The sequence below is a fragment of the Haemaphysalis longicornis genome, unplaced genomic scaffold (genome assembly GCF_048455015.1).
Source record: "Haemaphysalis longicornis isolate Haplotype H1 unplaced genomic scaffold, Haemaphysalis longicornis Haplotype H1 scaffold_1, whole genome shotgun sequence".
Lineage (NCBI taxonomy): Eukaryota > Metazoa > Arthropoda > Arachnida > Ixodida > Ixodidae > Haemaphysalis > Haemaphysalis longicornis.
In genome coordinates, this window is record NW_027526203.1 from 275,333,753 (window position 1) to 275,349,785 (window position 16,033).

The following is a 16,033-nucleotide window of genomic DNA, read 5'->3' on the forward strand; positions in this document are numbered from 1 at the left end:
GGGCGAGGTGCTGTAGGCGTGTTTGCAGGACCGGGCAGCTCGTCGCCAACCGTCCTGCTCTGCAGCCTGCTCGGCACGAGCGGACAGTGAGGACAAGCTGACTAAGTGGGGTGGGACAGTGAGGGGGTCAAGTCCTCGCACAGCCGGCATGAGGGCCGAAGACATTTCTTTGCACTGGCGTGGCGAGTGGCAGTATAGAAATGTGCGAAAGGGACGGAATATACAACACACAGACGGTGGGGTACTGGTATCCTATATTGCCGACTCCATGTTTGTGCTCGCCACCTAGCGGCCGTCGCGAAAAGCGCAATAATCAGGTCCGGTGTTGCGGACTTCCCCATGGCGCAGCACGCTTGTTTATCGTCGTAACTGCGTAGTTTTCGTGATACCGCCGAAAGACCCAAAGACAATCAAGCGGAGGTGTAAGAAGTTTGGCTGCGTTCCCTTCGATGTGACGGCGCGATTGAAGTACAGCAGTGCATACTTTTACCGCTTACCGCGAGAAGCAGACGACGCGCTTGGCAAGGCGCTGTGGACAAGGAACCTACGGATTGAAAAAAAAAAGTGAAGCCCACCATGCAAGTTCGCACAAAGCACTTCATCAAAACGACAAACTACCTTCCAGGTTAGCAGCTACTTGCTTTTTCATGGTGATGAAGCCGCATTGCATGCGGGCGCCGTACTTTCTGTCGGCGCGCTTCCCCCGTCTGCTCTGCTCGAACATGTACCTGCCCTTTTCATATATCTGCTAGGTGCTAAAGATATCTGTTAGGTGCTAATATTGTCAAGATACACGTTTCAAATGAAGCCTTGATTTCAATTAGCTTGGAACATAGGTTTTGACTTTGCGCTTGAAGCAGTGCCTCAAATGCGCATCTGCGCGGCCGCCCCGCGCGCAGCTCGACGTACTTGACGCTCAAGTCAGTTAATGGCAGAACTCCCGCAGCTTCGATAGCTCCAAGCAGCGAGTGCACGACGTTATCTTATCGGCACACGCTGTGTCGCCTCTTTGTTTACTCTTATCGCGCGTGAAATTCTAGTGTAGTCATTACGCGAAAGCAAGTTGTGCATGTTCCAAACGCGCGCAGTGATCCGCGCGCCTGTTAACCAAGTAGTACGACCTTGTACTTATTATCAATTAGCGAACGTTGAGGGCGGCTGCAAATCAAAATAGTCAAAATTGGGTCTCAAAGCGGAAAATGACGACATTGCGAGAGAAAAGAATGTACCGGAAATTTAACGCGTCCCCGAATGTAGAGCAATTTAAAACACAGCCCGATTGCATAGAACCTGACTTCACCCGCAGCTATCCAACGCCCTAAACATCACACCACGGCGTAACACGTTCGCTTTATAAGTTTATCCATCACCCGTAAGTTGCATGCTGTCATCACTGTCATGAGAAGCCAAATATTTCCTGCAAAGCGTTTACAGCAACTCGATATAAACCAAGTTGTTCAAAAAAGACATTTTTTCAGTACTGCTGATATGTGCAATGGTTTGCATTAAAATTTGTTTCATGCTAATCACATTGAATTGAAGAGGAAGGTACCAAAGAATACAGCAGTCAAGGCCTGCTAAAATCAGCCCAGTGAAAGCTGCCCGGCATGAACAGCTGAACAGAGAAAGGCAGCCAAAGATGCAGCGGTCCACCATCCTCCACTGTAAGCATAAGTTGAAAACACTCCTCTAAAAACGTACACAGTATCCATTTTATTCTACCTTTCTTGAAATCAGGGCAGGTAGACGTCTATAGCCGTATCATGCAGCTCAGGAATTCTTGACAGGCTGCTGATCACCACTGCTGGCACTTGTGCTGTTCAGGTGACACAACAAAGCTCATTTTCTATGCCATTTTAACCAACATCATTATTCGTGCCAATCATGGAGGTTACCATTTTCCAGGAGGAAGGAGGGTTGGAGCATTAATTTCTATCAGCTTGCGTCACAACTTAGTCGCCACACCCAACAGCAAGCCTTGCAAGTCATGGCACCAAAAGAGTGGGCACCTTTCTGCACAATAGGTCTTTGGCAGCTTCGAGCCTCGAGCCAACAAAGGAAACAAATTTAGGCAATTACACCATGGTAACATCAGTAACATCTGTTGACATACTGCTGTGGGATTAGGATGTTTATCCGGGAGCAAAATCTTGTTCTGCACACCCTAAACTCGACGCTTTAAAATGACTAGAAGAATCTGGGGCCCGGAAATGTGCCACGTCAAAATATGTGGGTATTGTTCTGGGGCACATGACCGTTCAGACCTCCCAGTAAGACATTGCCATTCTTTCGTTGTCTGTGTGAATATGTCCCATGTGTCAGCATGGGTTTGAAGCAGCAACAGCATATATTTTTGAATTGCTTTTTCCATTTCAAGTGAAATTCACCAGACACAATGAATATTTATACAGCCAAAAATGCCCTAAACAGGCCCCACATACACACAAAAAAATCGCAGCTTTAACAGGTTATCAGCAAAAGCTTGTGGGTGGGCGGTCACGTTTGCTCCAGAGAAGCAAAGGAACCTGAATTCGAAACTCAAACATTTCGACCTGCCAAAAGCACTTTTTTTTAATCTACTCGGTCAAGTGCAACACGTAATATAATATTGGATACAGACATATCGTGATACCCACAGACAAACCGAGAAAAGAAGGTCTTCTTATAATAAGCTACCGGCAGTTGTCACAAAAATGACCAGACAGGCATTTATCCACAGTCTTGCTATGCCAGCCACTTCATGATTATGCTTTGTATATACAATGACATGATTCGTTGCGCAATATACGTTGCCAGTGAGCTTCTGTCCTGTCGTTTTAAGAGTGGAGCACTTTAGGCGCCCGGCTTGTCTTTGTAGCTCGTAGGGGTCACAGCGTCACGCACCGAAACAGAGGCTCCGAAAAGAAAACCGCTTCCCCTGGTCGAGATCGAACCTGGGTTTCTCACGTTACGAAGCTAGCATACAAAAACTTTTGAAATAACAAAACCAGCGAACTTCACCTGCTGTTTTCTTAAAAGGGTACTGAGGGTTCAGACAAGCTCAAATAATACAGACAATTCATCCATCCAACAAAGCTCATTGCTAAAACATTGCGCAGTAACACATAAAAAGCCTTGATCAGTGCTTCTAATCTTCCGGTTTTCTCATAACGGTACGTCGAGTCAACTGCTAATATTTGGTTGCTCGCTTAAATATGTCACAGAGCTCTTGCCACATCATATTAATATTAAGGTGCAGTACGCGGATCCTTCGAAATGCACTCCATGAAGAAATTACTCTTTTGTGATGATTGCAAAATTCCCATCGACCGAAATTGCAGCAAGATTAAACCTTTCGATTAAACAAAGCTGTATGTCATCTTCATGGTAACAGTAAAGTGCAAAGCTTCTTTGTGCTAGTTTCCTGCAAAAAATACAGTACTGGCGCCACAATACAACTGGCGCCACAACTTCCTTTTTCCTTCTTTTCTTTCTTTCTCTTCCAGGATGCGCATGGAAGCCCACTTTCACACCTCAAGAGCAAGGCACTGCTACTGCCCATGCAGAACTGGCGTCTCAAGCTCGTGTGAAAATTGACAAGGCTGCTCAAGTTGAATCAGGAGCAGTTGTAAACAAGTTTGTTTAGACCCTAGATGGTCCGAATGCTAATTCCTTCACCGGATTGCCCTCACTAGTTGCTAGTGTCTGGTTACGGCCTATGAGAGAGAAAACAGCCAGTTGCCCATAAAACAGTTCATGCCGGTGCACTGAATCGTGCAGAATTTCGTCAGCAAAGGCACAAGTTTTTAAACACTGTGACAGCATCAGACTACAACCTGATACCAAAAATAAGTCAGTTTAACAGCTTACTGCGAAACGCCCCAAGAAAGGTGGTTGCTCAACTTGCTCTGTTATTAAGTCTCGCAGGATGCTAACTTTTATCTCTGTTGTACAACGTGCATAGGTCAGGTAGCCAGGTAGCGGTAAGATTACCGATAACGTGAGATTAAGCATACAAACTCAACATACAAACATTAAGCCACAATCCTTATGTGTGGGTGAATTATACAACACATAGAAGTAATGAAAGTCAACTATACTTCGATAAAACACGAGAATGAAACTGACTCGTTTTACTCATAGTGCAACACAATTGTAAATTGGCAGCACATTTTTGATTCAGATCATTCAAAGTGACCATAATGCGACATGAATTAGAATGGTGATTTCGAACAAACTGAAGGCAGGTATAACGGTAAGCAAAAAAAAAAAAAAAAAAGAGCGGGCGGAATTGCGGAACTACATACAGTGACACACCATGTACTACCAAACTTACTGAAGCCACTGCTATTGCAATGTGACATGCAAGGCTGTTTAAATTCTAAGCCGATTGTCGTTCATTTTGCCGCTGGTAATGAAGCACGGACAGTCCTTCTTGTCGATATACAGAAATTGGCGAGCTGAACGTCCGTACCTCGAATAACGGCGCGTCCTTTTTTCGCCACAATCAGCCTTCGCGAGGTCGACGGAGCCAACTACATAACTGACGCAGTTCGACAGCACACAATACATAGCATAATCTAAAAATCTGCCAAGATGGAAGAGAACAAGCGTCGCGCATTTTTTCTGAACGCGCTTTCGTCTGGAGTCTAGCCATAAGCGAGTGCTCTGCTTCCAAGCGCACATCGCGCAATCAATACGAGCGCAAAGGCAACAAACAAAACACAGAAAGTGTTCTTATTGCCCTGTTTCTTCCGACTCATATATTTTTCTGCAGTTTGCGCTCACACCAGATTCATGCGTCTGCGGTGAAGCTCTATCACAGCCCGAACAGTGGCAGTTAAAACTGCACGACTTACCTGTCGCAGTGGATGAGAGCCGCAGCAAGGTACTTGCACTTCTCTGACAGCCCTGTTGCGCACGAGCACTGCCCTTCCACAATTTTTGGCTCGGTAAAGAGGCAGCTGATCTTGAGCGAAATGCGATGCAGTTCCTCGGTCACACCCATGACCCGACGTTTGCATGCACATAGCGGCGATCTCGGCTGTTTTCGTCGCTCCGATCTTTGGCGGGCCCGATCAAGATTAGGTCGTTGGCTGAAATCATGCGCTCTTTCTCGCCAAAACAACGCGAATAAACGCTGCAGTGAGAATTTTAGTACGGCAGCAAGCGAAACTGCGACGGCGGGCCTGTTTTGCGACGCCATTTTGTTTGTTTTGACTGATGTTGCCAGACTGGAGTTGCGAATAGGCCTGCACGCCGTAGTTGTATAGTTACGCCAAGCCTTTGTCACGTCAACAGGGCCGGGGTAAGTGTCTCGTAGATCTTTAATTTTTAGGGCGCTGAAAGTAAGAGTGCGGCGAATACTTTGGATAGCAGCAGACGAATCAGTGTTGATGACGCACTTTGTTGAAGCCGGGAAAAGGAGTGGAGCTGTGTGTGGAAGCGCAGCTGGACCATTGGACCGCGCGAGGAGCAGAACAGGTGTCAGAATTGAACGGAAAGTCGAGTTAAGGGAGATAATTAGAAGGGGAAGATAGAAATTTTAATCTTCCTTCCGGTGAACAGGTACGCATACTGGATTAAACGGCTAGATGAGTGCAGCTTCTAGTGGCCCGAGTGTGACGCGGAAAGTGAGCGGCCAAAAAGTTCGAGAGAAAGTTCCCCATTGCTCTGGATAGGGCGCTTCTCTTGACAATCCTGCTGCCCAGGAGAGACAGAGCAATCGTCCGTCCCTCATAAGGATCGAGCGAGATCGCGCTTGTTTCGGCTCACGATAGACATTGATATCAGGTTTCTGTCTTTAGCCTTTCGAAATTCCTGTCGTCATTCCAAACAAGAGCCAAACGGATACATAAATACAGTATAAGCTCGTTAATTAATTCGAACTCGGTTAATTCGAACTTACAATTAATTCGAACTGACACCCTGGTCCCGGCACAGCCCTGTATATTTCAATGGGGGAAAACTCCTGATAATTCGAGCGTGTCGGCATCCAGAACGCTTATGATCTGGGATCCCCTGGTTCCCATCTCTCCTCGCAGAAGAAGTTGGCCCAGAGTGATTATAATGTGTTGCAAATCCAAACCAAACCAAATTTCTGGAGATGCAAAACAACGAAACAGAAAAGAAAACTGACTGATCTGATCAAATAATTTCGCTTGCCGTTCGAGCTCCATGGACATTATTTACGAAATCACCTGCCACGAACGTGCAGTACGTAACAACGAGTCCAGATGGGGTTAGTTTGTGTTCTGCCCGCGCAGTATGCGCGATGTCCATTCATTCTAGCGCCCGCCCGAAAATTCGAACTCAGCTTAATTCGAACAATTTTATGGTCCCCTTCGAGCTCGAATTAACGAGCTTTTACTGCATGTTGAAATAAGATTTATTGGCGAAGGTTTTCCTGTTGGCGAGAGGTTAGGCGAGTTGTATGACGAAGCGGCAACGAGCAGACCAAAGCAGTCAAAGAGAACCCCGTAGCTTCAGATGATGGCGATGTGGATTCCCGACTCTCTTTATGTATGTATGTATGTATGTATATATATATATATATATATATATATATATATATATATATATATATATATATATATATATATATATATAACACAGAAATAAGGGTTGGCAGTCGAGAAAACCTCGGAAAGCAAAGGGGAGGATGTGGTAGATCATTGAAACAGATTAAGAATTTGGAAAGAAAGAAAGAAAGTGAAGAAAAAATGCCCGCCAGGTGGGATCCGAACCCACGACCTCCAGAATACCGGTCTGGTGCGATAACCACTACGCTACCGGCGGGGCGATTTTCCCATTCACTTTCTGGGGTATTTATGTTAGGTATGTTTGTTTCCTGTGCTTAGGGGGGGTAGCCAGCGCCATTCGGACTAATCGGACTAAATGGCGCTGGCTACCCCCCCTAAGCACAGGAAACAAACATACCTAACATAAATACCCCAGAAAGTGAATGGGAAAATCGCCCCGCCGGTAGCGTAGTGGTTATCGCACCAGACCGGTATTCTGGAGGTCGTGGGTTCGGATCCCACCTGGCGGGCATTTTTTCTTCACTTTCTTTCTTTCTTTCCAAATTCTTAATCTGTTTCAATGATCTACCACATCCTCCCCTTTGCTTTCCGAGGTTTTCTCGACTGCCAACCCTTATTTCTGTGTTATTTTCAACGAGCCCCTCATTTCCTATTCTGATTCGCTACATATATATATATATATATATATATATATATATATATATATATATATATATATATATATATATATATATATATATATATATATATATATATATATATATATATATATATCAGTGTGTCGAACCGAAAAAAATACCGGTTCGCGAACCGGTCTGGGAGCTTGAACCGTTTCGCGAACCGGTTTGATGAGTTGAATTATCACTGAAATTAGAAAAAAAAAACATTTCGTAATTTAAAACGACAGTCAAATCAAAATAGAAACAAAAATTCAAAATGCTGCTGTTCCCCAAGGGCAGTGGCGCAATTGCAAAGCACACTTTATACAATTACGAGATATTATAAAAACAGATGAAGTGGCCATGATTTACCACCTACTTTCTCGCCAGGACTTTATGTTGTCCTAGCGACTATTCATAAAGCCACCGCCAAGAGATATGAGTTTTCTGCCCTTTCCTCTTTTGTTGAAATCGCAATCGTCGCTATGTAATCGCCCATCACGCTAACCTTGAAGCCTTAAATTTAGGTTTGCGTACTGGTGCGTTCAAATACCAGCGCTTAATACCACTGGCGCACATTTTTTTATATTTGTAACAAAACAGAAAAATCCTACAACAGGCACATAAGTACTACCAATAAATTAGATTATTTGGTCACGCTGAATAATTTCTTAGCTGTCACCTTATCGAATGTGTTAGCCACACTTTTGTTAAAAGTACGCTTTTGTTAACGCTCAGTCACTGCAGTATTGCTCTGACCACTCCAATTCCTTTTGCGATAGCTATACCGGATGTGTGCATTACAATCAGTATGTCATTGTACCGCCTGACCCCCGACCATCGTTCCGTGTGCAACATTGCGGAATCTTATAACGGATTATGCTGTTACAAAATGAAAGAGAAATTTGACGCGCGGAGCATGAGATGGGACTTTTTTGGGTAGACGTTCAATTCGTCCACAGCAGTACTCCCCTTCTGGACGAGTAGCAGTAGAAGCAATGTAGCGAGTTGGGCAGTCAGTACAAGTGCACCTTCGAAAATAAGCAGATCTGAAAGAGACAAAGATGCAGAACAAGCAGAAAAGATTATCGCTGGGCGAATGGGACAGTGTGAGGTACCGGCCTGCCTTTCTACACGTGTCATCTGCTTTATTACTGTTTCTGCTTCCAAGACAAGGTCGAGGGCTGCAGTTTCTTGCCAAGGGATTAAGTATGCGCCTTAACAGTTTTCCCTGACATATCTGTTCTTATTTGTATCTGTAAAAAACAGAACTTGTCCACTGTACTGTCCTCAAAAACTGACCCCGGAACTCACTTCCTTCGCAAGGATGACACGTTTTGTTGTGAAAGGCAGGACAACGAAAAGTATACAGCAATATCCACGTTTTGGTTCTTTTTTTTACTTATTTGGTTTTACTTACTTTTTGCGTAATATTTTAAAACAACGTGATTCGCCTTTTATTTTTTGTTGTTTTCCATGCAAACAAAATTAAAAAAAAAACTGGCGTATTTGATACCCCGTGCTATCCAGCAGAAAACGGCTTAGCCACTGAGCAGCTCCTGCGGTTACACTTGTCAAGTATTAACAATTTGAAGGTGTCGGACCTTTTAAATAAATTATGAAATGCAAAAAGTTTGCACACATCGGGTGTGGGCTTTCGTTGTGCAGTGGAGTACTCCTGCAGCCTGATTGCTCCAGTAAAGTCGCAGCTAGGGAAGGGCAAAGTCGTTTTATATCCCCTGCAAGCTGCCGAAAATGACATTGCGTTTGGTCAGCTTCCACTACTCTCGCGCTTCCAGCAGCAACATACCATTGTTACATTGGTGCTCATTCATTTCCCCTGTGTTTACATAGAGCGTGATAGTGTTCAATTGTCTGGATGGGAAAGTGTGCGAGTGGGTACGAAGATGGTACGTGAAAGCAAAAAAGCTCTCAATTGCATTGAGCATTGACTGTGCAATATCCACAACGGAGGGTCGAACCGTTTCGGAATGAACCGGTAACCGTTGTTGCTTTTTTCGGTTCAGTTCCGGTTTTCGGTTCGGTTCGGTTCCGGTTGGACACCCTGATATATATATATATATATATATATATGTGTGTGTGTGTGTGTGTGTGTGTGTGTGTGTGTGTGTGTGTGTGTGTGTGTGTGTGTGTGTGTGTGTAGCGAATCAGAATAGGAAATGAGGGGCTCGTTGAAAGAAATGAGACAGACATAAGGGTTGGCAGTCAAGAAAACCTCGGAAAGCAAAGGGGAGGATGGGGTAGGTCACTGAAACAGATAAAGAATTGGAAAGAAAGAAAGAAATGGAGAAAAATGCCCGCCGGGTGGGATCCGAACCCACGACCTTTAGATATCGCTACATGCACAGCGAGGGCCTCTGTTCTGGCAGTCTTGGTGCCACAGGGAGCTTAAAGGAGCACTGACACGAAAATTTTATGTTATACTTTTATTGCTTTTATCGATGCTTAATGGCCTGGCGAACCTGAAACAGCACTTCAAATACTTCAGCGCGCGATAGTTAATTACGTTGAACGGCCTGAAAATCGTTTGTTTCAAATTCCCGCGCTTTCATCCCGAACGGCGCATATGACAGCCTCCCGGTTTGACCTCACCGCTTTGTGCGGACGTCACCGGCGCCCGCTTGAGAGGGTGTTGCGCCCGCTCGCCGCTCATGGGGCCACGCGCGTGAAGTGACGTCACGAGTTTTTGGAGAGCGCTGTCGCGTCACTTCTTTTTCCTCTCCTGGAGTGATGTCACGCTGATGTCCATTTGCTGAGTGCCGCTCCGCGCGCTGCTCCGTCGGCGCGATAAATGCGATACAATTGAACTATGTTCATCGCGTCGCATGCCGCTCATATTTCAGCCAGGGTATTCTGTTGAGTGAAGGAAGCGAACTGTGCAATAATATTAACGCCGAAAATTGGTGTCAGTGCTCCTTTAAGAGGGTTCAACGCTGGTCGACCACTCTCGACATGTCGTAGACACTCGAGTCATGGCCCGGGGGTTAAAAAGAAGGTCCCCTTCACCCCGAGTAGTCCGAGTGGCTCTGGCTACCACCCCCAAGTACAGGAAGCAAAAATACTTTAACATAAATACCCCAGAAAGTGGAGGGGACGAACAGCCCCGCCGGTAGCGTAGTGGTCATCGCATCAGACCGGTATTCTGGAGGTCGTGGGTTCGGATCCCACCCGGCGGGCATTTTTTCTCCGCTTTCTTTCTTTCTTTCTAAATTCTTTATCTGTTTCAATGACCTACCACATCCTCCCCTTTGCTTTAAGAGGTTTTCTGGACTTCCAACTCTTATTTCTGTCACACACACACACACACACACACACATATATATATGTGTGTGTGTGTGTGTGTGTGTGTGTGTGTGTGTGTGTGTGTGTGTGTGTGTGTGTGTGTGTGTGTGTGTGTGTGTGTGTGTGTGTGTGTGTGTGTGTGTGTGTGTGTCGAATCAGAATGGGAAATGAGGGGCTCGTTGAAATAATACAGAAATAAGGATTGGCAGTCAATAATGCCAAGGAAAGCAAAGGGGAGGATGTGGTAGGTCATTGAGACAAAGAATTTTTGGAAGAAAGTGGAGAAAAGCCCGGCGGGTGGGATCTGAATATACGACAAATTCTCTATCTGAATCAATGACCTACCGCATTCTCCCCTTTGCTTTCCTTGGCATTCTTGACTGCCAATCCTTTAATGGTTTGTTAGTTCTCATAATTGGCTAGTTCATCGTCATCGTGAAGTGGTCCCCAATTAGGAACTCCTGCCTGCTGTCAATTCATGGGCTCCAACCGGAGGCGTGTCGTGGTAATGGTAAACGTCTGGAACTCGTGTTTTACTGCGATTCTCGCTAAACAAATTGCCCCACGATGGTGCGCTCAAGCGAATTCGTGAGTGAGTGAGTGAGTGAGTGAGTGAGTGAGTGAGTGAGTGAGTGAGTGAGTGAGTGAGTGAGTGAGTGAGTGAGTGAGTGAGTGAGTGAGTGAGTGAGTGAGTGAGTGAGTGAGTGGGCGAAAAACGTTTGATTGAGCCGGTGAAGTGGGAGTGGTTCCCTATTCCAGGAAGCCATGTGATGAGCGGGCAGCCTTCGCTCTGGCGGCCAAAAGTATCTGGATATCCAGATCGCTGCTAGCCACCAAGTTCTCCCACAGCTCAAGGGTGGGAAGGGAAGATGGAAGAGGGGAAAGATTGGGGTTTTGCTTGCAAACTAATATGATATGCGGAAGAGTGCCAGATTGTAAACAGAACTTGCATTCGGCAGGAGATGGCGTTGGGAACTTGCGATGGAGGCGGACTGGGAGATGAGGAGGTCTTCTTACCCATTGGAAGTGTTATCTCAGCAGGTATGAACGATGCTCATCGGTCACAGTTTTGTGATAAGTAAGGCTATGTTCAGACTACCGACGCAAAATCCATATCGTGATCTATGGAAATAAAAGAAATCGCGCCAATCCACCCTGTGAATGTGGTTGGAAAGCAAAGCTGTAAACGGCACTCACAACTATTACCCAGGCAACTTCCCTTAAATTCAGTCACGTCGCTCTACAAAGAATGGTTGAGACGGTGGAGGAGGACAAGAATGAGAAGGAGGAGAAGGATAACTTGCAGGGGGAGGAGGAGGATGAAGTACTTCTATTCAGCTTTCTGAACAGCCTAGAGTGTGGAACAGGGGAGTGGTTCTTTCTTCACTGGAGCCCATATGCAGTCCCCGCCGCCTGTGCTTTATCCACCAACTGAAGCTGGGTAGGCAGACAGGAGCTGGACAGCAGCATCTCCTATTTCTCTTGTTAGGAAGTTCACGGAAAGGGAGGAGGGTGCTCAGGGCTTAAGTCGCACACAACGATTATGTGGCGGAGTGTTCCTACTTCTGAGCAATTACATTCAGCGTCGTAGCGATTCGGGTACATTAAGTGAAGACGCGTCGGGTGTGGGAAGGAGCCGGATTGTATGTGCCGTAGAGTAGTTTGTTTTTCTCTGGAAATGTCAGGGTAAAGCAAAGTTAGGGGCTGTCTCTGAAGGCGATAATGCTGGGTTATGTCCCTGAACGAGACAAACGGGTGACTGTCTTCGTGCAGCTACATAGCACGGGGGGTAAAACGCAGACTTGTTGGTGGCCGTATTCATTGCCCTCCATGGAAGCATGGGTGGGTGTCCAGATGAGCTGAATGGAACCGTTTGGGGAGTGGGATTTTAGCACACGCAGTGCACGTCGGGACACTGAACCCCACTGGTAATTCCGGTAGGCTTGTTGGGAATCGGTTACTACCATCTGAACCCCTGGTTAAGTGAGAGCCAAGGCGATGGCTGCCTCTTCTGCTGCCATCACGTCTTGGGTCTTAAGTGAGGCACACGCAAGGAGGTTGGTTCTGGAGGTAGCCACGATGATGGCGTACTGTGTAGGCGTCAGTGTAGATAACTGCATGATCCCCACAGAGGGTGGTGTTGAGCGCTTGAGCCCGTGCTTGTCGGAGAGCCAAGTCGTGTGAGGGGTTGATATTTCTAAACAAAGAGAGCATCTTTAGTTCTTGTCGCCAAGAGTGCGGGAGTACATCAAGCGGAGGGACATTCTGTGCTGCCCAGCCAATCTGGTGAAGGATGCGGCGACCCGCCGCAGTTCTGCTCATTCGGAGCTTCTGGTTAGAAAGATGGCCCTCTATGAGCTCTTCCACCGTATTGTGGAGCCCCGTGCTAAGCAACCTCTCTGTGGGCGCACTCAGGGGAAGAGCAATGGCCTGCTCAACCGTCTTTCTAATTATTATATAAAACATCTTTATGTCCTCCTTGCCGAGAGGAAGACAGGGGGTTGCCGTAAGTGATTCTCGAGAGGACAAAAGCTTGAATTAATCGAAAGGTATCGGATTCCTTGAGGCCTCGCTTTTTGGTGGAAACTCGCCAGATCATGTGTATGATTTTATTGATGCTGTGTTTGAGGCGCTGCACATATACGCCACTCTTGGTGTTGGCCTGGAGATGTAGGCCCAGGATCTTGATGCTGGGGCTTGGAGTGATGGCCTGGCCATCAAGGAGTATTTAAATGTGTTCCTTGATGTGTGGTTCGGGGTGAGGGTGGACGACAAGGAGCTGTGATTTTTTACGTGAACACTGGAAGCCCCAGGCTTTAGCACACTGGCGTACTAGAAGTGAGATGCCATGCGTTGGTGTGAGTTTCCTTTAATTTTTGTAACCCCTAGCACACGCGCAAGGCGCGCACAGGGCCGCTAGACGTGCCATGGACCGAGCGCACTGCGGCGAGTGAGGTCGCGTGACGCTATCACGTGGCATTCAGCGAGACTGCAGGGGTCAAACCCCTAGATGTGCTCGGTGAGTCCACCACCTGTCTTCCCCGTCTGCTTGTGGGCTCGTAGCTAAATCGGTAAGACAACGGGCTTTCGCTTTGTTACGCTATTTGTTCCAGGTTCAATTCCTGGCGGTGCCAGTAAACTCTTTTATTTATTCGCGGGAGTTTTCTGTTGACCCCAACGGTCGCGGGAGAACCTTTGGGGGGTAGAGGTATAAAGCTTTGCTTTAAAAGGCATGTCACGCGGTTCGGTTGGCTGATATGACTCATTCTTTAAAGGTAAATTACGACAGTTGCGGCAACAGTCTGAACTCGGCCTGAGAGGGGCTCCTACGGGAGGCACGGGATTGCATGAAGTCCCAAAAGATGGCGAGCGCTATGCCTTTGCCCTTTTTACCGGTCAAGCTCTTCTCTTTTAGATGAATGATTAATGACACGGGCTCCTACGGAAGCGCGTGGTTGCAGAAAGTGTCAACAGATGGCGAGCGCTATGCGAATGCGGGAAAATTCAACTAAATTCTACGTCCAGAGGGTTGTAAATTTAAAAATCTCGCCCTTTCTATCCGCATGTTAGGACAAAATCATGTAATCGATTTTTGTGAAACTGGATTGGCACCATTTGCAAGCAAAAACGAACTGGATATACCAACGGGCTGTGTGGTTATTGAGGAATGTGTAAGAACACACTGTTTTCCCGAAATCCTGCTTGCCTCTATTAGGTGGGTGTCATAGGAAAATGTTGTAGAACAGTGTTTAGATAGCTGAGTAAGTTACCTATCTCAACAAAAGCCAGTTCAATATCTCAAATAACGTGCGATATAAAGATTAGTATCTGAAAAACTATTTCACCGCTTTTCACTCTCTCCGTGGTGTAATCTTTAAAATATTCAACAATATTGACCTCCAACACCGTAATCACAATGTGCTCATGAAATCTAAAGCCGTTTGAATCAGCAGTTTGGCTAGGCGTGGACATCACCTGTTAGCCCTTTTCGGCTCATCAGCCGTGTTATTTGTAAAAACAAATTTGGCCCTTTTACCGGCGTCGCAGGGCGAAATCCTTAAAATTGGTTTTCTACATTTGTATGAGTAACATATGTTAGCAAAATTAGTTCGATAAACGAATTAGAGAATTGGACGAACACCCATTTTTTTACGGAATGCGGAATCACCTCGATAGTGTTGGTTAGGGCGAAATCCAAAAACTGCTTTTTAGATATTAATAAAAGCTACACATATCAGCAAAAAGCACTTCGATATGTGAAAGGGTGAGCGAGATAATCACGAATTTACGAAAACACAATGTTGCCCTTTTCCTCGGTTACGAGCAGAATTTCCGGAAATCCCGCCTTAGTGAGCCCCTACACTATGACGCAAATGTACTTGCGAAATTTCAAGTATCTAGAGCATACCAGTTTTGGCTGGGCGCTGATGAGTCAGTCAGTCAGTCAGTCAGTCAGTCAGTCAGTCAGTCAGTCAGTCGGGCACTATCTCTTTATAGGTATAGATATAGCGAATCAGAATAGGAAATGAGGGCCTCGTTGAATGAAGACAGAAATAAGGGATAAGGGTAGGCAATCAAGAACGCCAAGGAAGGTAAAGGGGAAAATGTGGTAGGTTATTTATTCTTCATGAAACAGGCATAGCTTTTTTAAATGTTTGAAAGATAGAAAGAAAGGGGAGAAAAACATGCCCGCCTGCTCATGACGGGCTGTAGACGCTCGAGTCACGGCTCGTGGGTTACAAAGAAGGTCCCCTTTCCCCACGTTGTCGTAGTGGCGCTGGCTACCACCCTCAAGCGTCAGATACAGTTGCGCTAAACATAAATACCCCAGAAAGTGACACAGAACACAGTCGCCGAGATAGCCGAATTGGCAAGGCATCCGAGAAAGTGCTGCAGCATTTAGAAACATAGGCGTGCCTTCTTTTGCGCTGGCGTCGAGTTCTACACAGGGTAGCCGCGGCCCTAGGCGACCCGTCGGGCGTGGCCTGACCGGACCATCTCCCTCGGTGGCATGGCAAGAGCAGCCCCCTACATCCAACATTTGTCAAGGGATCTGGGAATGGAACTGACTCGACACTCACCACGCACGAGTGAACAGTTTAGCTAGAAGACATTGAAGGCCAGAAATCAATGAGAAAGAACCAATTTTTGGTGCTAAATAGTAAATATAGCGCAGGTTTCTGACGCTTCCCGCGAAGACTTAGATGTAATAGAGTTTTATAGTTGAACTAGCCTGAATGCTGCAGCACAAGGGTGTAGGGAGGAGAGGGGGACTTCAGCCCCCCCCCCCCTCCCCCCCGACATTTTGTCGCGTTGTCATACGCGGCGACCAATGCGACCTGCGCCGACCTGCGGCGACCTGCGCCGGAAACCATCCTAGGATTTTGCCTAGAACCCACAGGGAATCCCGTCCGGAAGGCTCACCCACTTTCCCTAAGTGGTCCACATCCCTCCTGGCATGCCTAACTCCCATGCCAGGCCTTCATCCACGGGGTGCTCTGCGAGCTCGCGCCCCGCGATGCGACGGAGAGTCACTGCTCAGAACAAACC

At 46.5% G+C, this 16,033-nt stretch overlaps 1 long non-coding RNA gene across 1 annotated transcript; it reads left to right on the plus strand.

Annotated features, from left to right (window-relative positions):
- The first annotated feature begins 250 nt into the window (after positions 1-250).
- On the plus strand, positions 251-4,157 carry LOC144169706 (uncharacterized). Its single transcript, XR_013322501.1, has 3 exons — positions 251-625; positions 1,543-1,664; positions 3,486-4,157. It is a non-coding gene; the product is annotated as an uncharacterized LOC144169706 (long non-coding RNA).
- The last annotated feature ends 11,876 nt before the right edge of the window (positions 4,158-16,033 follow it).